Below are 9807 nucleotides of genomic sequence, written 5' to 3'. Positions count from 1 at the left end.
ATGTGGATGATATACTAATTATTGCAAGTTTAATAGCTCTAATTGATGAAGTCAAGTGTTTGCTAAAGAAAGAATTTTCTATGAAAGATTTAGGTGAAGCTAAAAGAATTTTAGGAGTGGAAATCCTTAGAGATAGATCTAAAGGAGAACTATTTCTAGGACAATCTGATTAAGCTAGAAAGGTTTTAAAGAAGTTTAATATGTCTAATGCTAAACCTGTCTGCTTACCTTTAGCTCAACACTTTAAATTGTCTGCTAACCATTCACCATCTAATGAGTCGGATAGATTGTATATGAATAGAGTCTCTTACTTTAATGCAACTGGAAGCTTAATGTACCTAATGGTATGTACTCAACCAAACCTGGCTTACTCCTCTAGTATGATTAGTAGGTATATGAGTAACCTAAGAAGAAACCATTGGAAAGCAACTAAGTTGACACTCAGGTACCTAAATGGTATTGTTAACAGAGGATTGTTGTTTAAATTACCTAATACAACTAATATGGAACTGCTTGGCTTTGTAGGTTCTGACTTTGCAGGTGATTTGGATCGTAGAAGATCATTGGTAGAGTATACTTTTACTTTTAGAGGAAACACAATATCCTAGAAATCAAACTTGAAATCAGTAGTTGTTAACTACTAAAGCTAAATTTATTGCAGCTTCAGAAGCTATAAAAGAAGCAATCTGGTTACAAGGTTTAATCCAAGATCTCGATTTCACAATGAAAAAAGTAAATATTTTTTGCGATAATCAAACTGCAATTTGTCTAACAAAAAATCAACAATTCCATGAGAGATCAAAGCATATTGATGTTAAATTACACTTCATCGGAGAAACAATTGCAAAAAGAATAGTAAAAGTAATTAAGGTTAAAACAAAAGAAAATGTAGCAGATTTTCTAACTAAACCTGTTGTGCGAGCTAAGTTCGATTACTGTACAAAGCTCCTCAAATTGGTAGATTATATAACCAACTGAATGAAGATAAAAGGAGATTTCGTCCAGAGGTGGAGAATTTGTTGAAGCTGGAGCAAAATCTCATCACGCATTTAAAGAAAATCAAAATTAATGAAGTATAATTAGAAAAAATGAATTAGTTATAGCAAATTAGATGAGATTTTGAAGTATAAATACCTTATTTCTTGGGTTTTATGTCCTAAAACTCGTGGTTTGTAAACGATAAACTCATTCTGTAAATCAATAAAGTTTTTATTGAAGTTTGATTCAATAAAGTTGTATTGAATATATGAATTGCTTATTTCGTTCTAAAAATAAGTCCAACAAACTAAAAGATCCATGACTATTACATGAGTACTTGAACTTTATGTGGAGACATAAGAGTGTATCAGGTTCGAGTAAATAGTTTAAATGATTTATAGTATATGAATAAGATTGGGTGCCTTATTTTGGTAACACTATCGGATGCGGCCCACTCTATAGTTGTTACAAGGAGTTGTAAAGTGCTATAGACGAAGTGATCCTGATTCGTACATGTGATGACATGAGGAGTGAGGGTGTCCTGTGCAATGATTTTGCACAAGATCGGAACACGAAATAAGTCACTTTTACTTTATAGCGCTGTTTCTGTTTAAGACTGACTATTTTACAACAATGACCTAGGTAACTTAACCTGAATCCTAAGCTAACTATGAACTCCTGTTTATTCGAGATTATCCTTAGATTTGCATGGGTGAGGGTTATTGACCTATATAAACACTTTCTGAATAGAGTAGTCGAGGTAAAATCGACACGAAGCCGAGCATGGATCTCACGGCGTGAACTCTTGAGGACGTAAGAGCTAATAACTATATATCAAATATATTATTAATCTCCCTTTGAAGTATTCTAAATGCTTGGGTAATTTACTTAGGCATGACGACTAATTTCATACAATCTAAGTCTAAGTAGTTTATCCAAGTATAACTCTTATAATTGGATTTAACCTACAATGTCTAGGCGATAAACTATTTTATTACCTCACATTGCTCACGCAAGCTCATAAAATCAGTTAACAACTCTCAATCGTTCGGTCATAATCCCTAGGTAGGAGTTGTTTCGTAAACTGTCAACTTAAGTACCTCCAGCCTTCGACAGGTTTATGAATCGATATGAGTTTTGTAACCGTATTTTATAAGGTAACAAATTGTTAACCTAAGTGAGCATGCAGTTGTTCTTTGTTATGGATTTTAAATGTCTAACCAATTTTATAACAACTTTCAAAATTTAGACATGCTTAACATCCAAAACATTCAACAAAGGTATATAATATAACCTTTATATTAAACATAACCTAACATGCATACTATATATTATAACTGTTATAACATACTTTCAATGCATGTAGCATGCTTCCTACGGTAGGGTTTTAAATCTATATGACATACCGTATCCATATACATGAATTATTTAATTATTACATACATCTCATGCATAAAAAATTAAATACTAACTGATATGGTTTTCATTTTGGCATAAACAAGCAAACAGATACCTAACTATTAGAAACAGCTTCAAAACCGTCTTTGTACTGCTCAAACCTCTCCAAATCGAACCCAAGCATCTTGAACCGGACTGGATGAGTCTGAACCGGACCAGCCAAAAATCCTTTAAGGCTGAACCAGATTGGACCTTGAGAAAATCGGTCGAACCGGCTGCTCTCGATCCAACCTCAAAGTGTTGCTAACGCCGATCGTGTAGTGTTGAAGGAAATCGTCTAGTGCCATCGCCTTATATTGAGAAGAGGTACACGATTGTTTAGTGTCTGCCGAAGCTAAAAGATTGCTTAGCTCTATCGTATAGAACTACACGATCGCTTAACACCATCACCTAGCGCTTTATGTCATCGTTTAGTATCCGCCACAGCTAAACGATCGCTTAGCTCTATCGTATAGAACATCATCGTGTCGCTTAGCACTTCGTCTACACAATCGCATAGCACCACATCTAAACGATCGCTCAGTGCTATTGCGTTGCACTTCATCGCATCGCCTAGCATGTGTCGTAGCTAAACGATTGTGTAGTGTCATCGTTTAGCAAATCCAACGTATCGTTTAGTTCCTACGCCAAAGCTAAAAAATCGCGTAGTGCNACACGATCGCTTAACACCATCACCTAGCGCTTTATGTCATCGTTTAGTATCCGCCACAGCTAAACGATCGTTTTGTTCTCTCGTAGCAAATCCAACGTATCGTTTAGTTCTTACACCAAAGCTAAAAAATCGCGTAGTGCTATCGTATAGCATTTAAACACATCGTTTAGCTCCCGCAGGTACACGATTGTTTAGCGTTCAACATCACAACGACCAGCGGCCATTGCTATACGATCGTCTAGCTTTTCTTCACATCGTGTAACGTCTGGAACTAGACGATCGCTTAGCAATTGAACCTGAACAACGATTTTGAGCAGAAGCTGAAAAACTGGAATAGTAGCTCGACCTCCTTCACTTGTTTCTTCGATTACATCTTAATTTCAACTCTAATGACTAAATAAATTACATACTCTTGTTAACACATATAAGCTCATAAAACAAGAGCTAATTACAAATTTAATTGAGAAATAAAAGAGAACTAAAATGACAAAACTAAAAAAACCATATCAACGCATTAGTTTCATATATCTCATGAAAAACATCCACCACACCAAAATTAAACCGAATTGAATGCTTAAAAGATGCTCTGATACCAATTGTAAGAGTTAGATAACATGCAACAAAAGTATCAAGGATCCATAAGCATTCAAATTCACTAATTTTGGCAGAAACTAAAGCATGTTCTTTTAAAAAGAGGGTTTTAAAATCATACCTTTCAAGAACTTGATCAATCAGTAGCAGTCTTCACCAAAAATCACCTTGAACCACCTCAAGATCTTCCCCACTGTCTTCTTAGAGTTTTAGACTGAGTTATAAGACTCAAGAACAGCTTGAAACAATGAAGAACGGGCAGAGACTCACAACAATTCATTTTGAAGAACACTTTCTTCTCACTGATTTTTTCTCTCAAAATTTATGTGTTATGCATGCCCTCAATTCACTCCAATCTTCTTTATTTATTGCAGATGAACATGCAAAGAAGAGAATTGCATGGCTTGCAGCTCATACTTGAAGTAGTAACGAAGAGAAGGAAATGGGTTTTGTGTGAGCATGAAGAAGATGATATTGGAAAATCAACATTTTCCATTTTAAGCATGCAAACTGATTTTCAATTTTCTTTTAAAATCAAATTTTGATTTCAAAAACTATTTTGATTTATAAAATTGAAAAATAATTTTCTAAAATTAATTTCATAAATTAATTTAATATCAAATATTAAATTAATGTTTTCACAATAATCATTTTCATATATTTAAATCATATTTAAATATATATTCTTCTATTTCGTTTAATTTGAACGTTTCAAATTAGTTTCTCAAGCTACTCTAAAGCTTAACCATTTACGAGCTAGTAGAGGGACCTCGCGGACCTACAGATCATGGGCTCCATTAGAGATTAATTAGCTAAACTCATTAGTCTGATTTAACCCCCATTCGTTGACTAATAAGACACTTCACTATAGCCCATAGTTGATTCCTTTCATTGTAGATATATTATGTCCACTTAATAACCATAATCAGTAAATCATTCCTTTACAGGTTGTTTGTAATCACAACTAGGTCAAAATTACCATTTAACCCCTATGAATACATCTTGTTCCTTAAGTTCCTACTGACCCTCTAATGAACAATTCTGATTCATAATCTCTATGAATCAAATCCTTTCTCTATCATGAGAAGGTGGGGCCTCGATTGTTCAAGACTTGGAATCGGTACTTAAGAGAACAATCTATCTACTAACGCTAAATAGGGTAGGAGTGAATTCCATCTTGCAAGGCTATGTCCCCAGCTATTCATCCGGTCTTATCCCCAAAATGGGAAGGTTATTGAACAGTGTTGTTAGACTACTCTCACCGTTTGCAGATCAAAGGATAATCTCGAACAAACAGGAGTTCATAGCTAGCTCAGGATTAAGATCGAGTTAACCTAGGTTATTTGATAAATAAAATAGTCAGTTTTAACAATAAACGGTCGTTATAAAGAAAAGTGACTATTTTTCGTGATCCAGTCTATATACAAACTCATTGCATAGGATGCCCCCACTCACATGTCTCAACATGAATGATTTGTGGATCACATCGTTTGTAGTACTTTACAAATTCTTGTAACAACTACATAGTGGGCCGCATCCAATAGTGTTACCAGGATGAGATATCCAATTTCATCCATATATTTATTAGACCATTTAGGCTATATACTGTCAACTTGATCCTGTTTATGTCACTACATAAAGTTACAGTATTCAGACTATAGCCAAGGATACATTTATTAGATTTTTATAATAAGATGCAAAATCAACAAGTCATTATTATTGATCAATAGAATGCTTAACACGAACTACGAGTTCTAGGACATTCCCAACATAATGATCCTATTTTCTTCCACTGCTTGCTTCTGCATTCCAACATTACTAAATCTTCATCTGAAAGATATATCGTTGTATTGCTCAAAATCTTTAAGTGAATGAAGAAATCTCCAAGATCCTTCTGCATAGTGGACGTCGGCTTTAAGCCAAACCATTTAAAACTCTGTCTCCCCCGATTTTTCATCTTCTCTATCTCTCTACTTCTTTATCGCTGGCAAAGTTATCAATTTCTTTTTGAAATCTTCTTTGCCAAAAGTCTTTCTCCTTCAAGGGCTTATAGGTTCATTTCACAAGAGAGAAAAGGAAGGGTCAGCAATTTTGTTCCTTCAACAATAAAAAAAGGAAATTAAAATAGAGTTAAATTCACACAAAGGACATTTGTTCTAATTCATTGACAGCACATCAAGCATTTAGAAAAGGCTATTTTTTATAACACTAATAGATGGAAACGAGAAATGCAATAAAAAAAAAAAACTATATGAAAAACGAGTACTTATCAGAGATGATTACTGATAGAGGTCTATCAGTCACTATCTCTAATAGCTTATTTATGTCTATCAGAGATAGACACTTATAGACTTATATATTCTATCAGTCTGATATACCACACATACAAGTCTATTTGTGTCTATCAGAGATAGATACTAATAGAATTTATCGGTCTGATAGACCATGATAATAGTCCACCTGTGTCTATTAGAGATAATTAATCGGTGTTTATGATAGAAGTCTATTTATGTCTATCATTCATTATTTATATTCAAATATAAATAAATTAGTAAATAAATCTTACCAAGAAACTTATTGATTTTTCATGTTATTGACGTAATGTATTCTCAGCCTAAGTAGTCAAAACAGTTTTCATTAAAGAAGTAGCTTTACTTCGATCATGAAACCACTTTTGCAATATATTTCTAACTGAATCAAGCAAGCTTGCAATAGAAAAATCTTTGACATCCTTTAAAACTAAACTTACGTCTTCTGCAGTATTTGTTGTCATCATTCTATAACTTCTTCTTCTTGAATATGCACGAGCCCACCTCTCAAATCCAACGTTACTAATATAACCTCGAATATTTAGACAAATTGACTCCATCAATCTCATATTGTACTCAAAGTCATGAAAAGTGTAAGATTTAACAAAAATAAATAAAAACTTGTCAATTAAAGGATCATTAAATGAAAGCTTCAAATTTCTTAAAAGATGTTGCATGCATACACAATACTAAACATTCTTAAAAACACTTAAAACTCCTTTGGGAATGCTCAGATGCCTATCAGAAACGAATAAAACTCCTTTGGGAATGCTCAGATGCCTATCAGAAACGAATACTAAATTTTCTCGAGCACCAAAACTATTTCATATGTTTTCAAAAAACCATTTCTATGATGTGTCATTTTCTGAATCTACGGTAGTAAATGCAAGCGGGAAGATTTGATTGTTAGCATCTACTGTCGAAGCTGTTAATAGAGTGCCACCAAACTTACACTTCAAAAATGTGTCATCAACGAATATGGTAGGTCTACAATACTTCCATCCCTTGATTAATGCACCAATAGCCATGAAATAAAATTTGAAATGTCCATTTTCATCAATTTCTAAAGCAACATGTGTACCTGCAAAAATACGTGGAAACATTAATAGATAGACAGTGATAGATGTCTATTACAGTCTATTAGAGATGGACAGTGATAGAAAAATATCACTGTCTCTCAATGATAGTTGTCTACAATTGTCTATTTATGATGGATAGTGATAGACAACTATCATTGATAGATAGTGATAGTTGTTTATCACATCTATCTACGATAGGGAGTGATAGAAATTTTCTAAGAGAAATATTTCATCAGTCGTACCTAGATTCATTTCCTTCAACTTTTCAAAGAACCTTGGAATCAAGTTGTATGATTCAACTGTATCACCTTTTAATGACCTTACTATGTGTTCTTTTGCCCTCCAAGCTTTTTGATAATTAACATTAACACCAAGTTTTCTACAAGCCTTATGCATAATATCTCTAGGAATGAATTGATCAGTAGAGATAAACCTAAAATCATCTTTCAAACAATCGTCAATTACGGATGAAGAAGCTTGCTTATGACAACTCTGAGTTGTATTAATTGAACAATCATGGTCAGAAATGTATTTCCTAAGAATCCACAATTCACTACACTTGTACCGAGATGCCCTAACATACCATTTACAACTTTCTTACAAACACTTGAACTCAAATGACTTTGAAGTTAATCTTATAGTCCTAAATTGAAAATTCTTCCTCAATGTCATTATGTAAAAACATATTGACAGGATTTCTTTACTTCCAAGTACATCTTTTTTCCTTCAAATCGCCATTAAAATGAATAACTCGTATAGCTTCATCATTTGAAGAAGTAAAAGTAGAACCTAAACATAACATTCGATCACCACCTACACTAGTAATAGAAATAGAAGATCCTTTCAAAGAACAATTACTTACATGAGCAACTAAAGGATGTCTAGTGATTTCATCTTTAGCCAAAGGCAAATACCAACAAACATCCTTATCTTGTACAGTTTGAACATTTACCAAGATCCAAGAGTACTGACAATTCTAGCAACCCATCCAATTGAATCTCCTAGAGTATCAAATCAACTAAACTATTGAAGTCTATCATATCATCCACCAAAATTTTAGTAACCTTATAATTCTCATAAAATTATAATAATTCTACTATCCACCATAAAGAGCAATTATAGGAATATTTACAATGATATCAGATTACTACAAAAGGGTAAAAATATTATATAAGTAATTAATAAGTGAAAATATCTATTACAGACAGACATTGATAGAAATCTATTATTGCCTATCAATAATAGACAGTGATAGATTTCTATCTCTGTGTAATAGACAGAGATAGAGTTCTCATGAAGAAAATTGTACACAAATTAAATCAATCAACGAGGAAGACCAACAAGCACATTCTATAGTCCCAAATTATATATGCATATTCACACGAACGAGTAAAAAACAAAGAATAATCAAAATGAGAAAAAAAATGAAAAGAACACACACAAAACAAGCAAAATTGCAAAATGATAGACAGTGATAGAACGCTATCACAGCCTATCCCATTTGCATTCCAATTAGCCACATTATATGAGTTAAATTACAATCAGTAGAGACATGGATAGAAATTTGATAGACATAGATAAAAATCTACAACTTTTTATCAGATAGTCTATCACTGTCTATCTCTGTATGGATAGACATATATATTACAGATAGACATGGATAGAAGTCTATTACTATTTATCAGGTGATAAACAATGATAGAGATCTGTTTTTGCCTATCACTAACATAAAGACATAAAGTCTTGTGTAGAAAATTAATTATAAATAGATTGAATTAATCAAGGTAGAAAAACAAGCACATTCTATAATCCCAAATTAAGTATACATATGCACAACAACAAATCAAAAATAGAGAATAATAAAAATGAGAAAACATTGAAAAGAACACACGACAGAGATGGAGTTTTATCACTGTTTATCGCTGATAGTTATAGAACTCTATCACAGTTCATCTAATTTGAAATCCAATTAGCCAGGAGGAGGAGGAGGAGGAGGAGATGATGATGAAAATGATGATGATGATGAAGATGATGGAGAAGAAAGATGATAGTCTGTCTTTAAAGTCAAGCAAGAAGAAGAAAGATGATGATCGTCGATTATGCGTTGATGATGAAGAAGAAAGATGATGATCCATCTATAAAGTCGAGCAAGAAGAAATCAAGCAAGAAGAAGTCACCGCACTCAAGGAATAAGAAGTCGTCATAGACACTGAAGTCGAGCAAGAAGAAGTCGTCGAACTCGAGGAAAAAGAAGACGACGAAGTCGAAGAAGAAGAAATCGTCGACTATGCGCACGAAGTTCAAATGTAAAAAGGGTATTTTAGGAAATTTTAAGATAGGGAAAGCATGCTTGTTGGTTACGTTTTTATTTGCTACATGTGTAAACAGTTTTAGATTATCTCTATTTATAAGAAATTTCCATAAAAAAAACTATTTTCATCCATTTTCTATAAAATGTAAGAGTTATTGGAATTGATTTTCTAAATATTTAACGATAGCTTAAATTAGAATATGTAAACCAGAAAATGAACTTATTTATAAATATAACAAAATATCACCGTCTTACTATCTATTTTTTATAGACTGTGATATTTGAAAATATTTCCGGTAGTTTTATTATTTAAAATAATTACACTTCTTTATAATAATTACCCTTACTTATAAGGATATTATAAAGGAAAATTGTTTTAAATGAAAAAACTGCTAGAGGAAAATTTCACGGTAGACATTAATAGATAAG

This window comes from Benincasa hispida, chromosome 11, assembly GCF_009727055.1.
Source record: "Benincasa hispida cultivar B227 chromosome 11, ASM972705v1, whole genome shotgun sequence".
Lineage (NCBI taxonomy): Eukaryota > Viridiplantae > Streptophyta > Magnoliopsida > Cucurbitales > Cucurbitaceae > Benincasa > Benincasa hispida.
Note: the sequence above shows the minus strand (reverse complement) of the source record.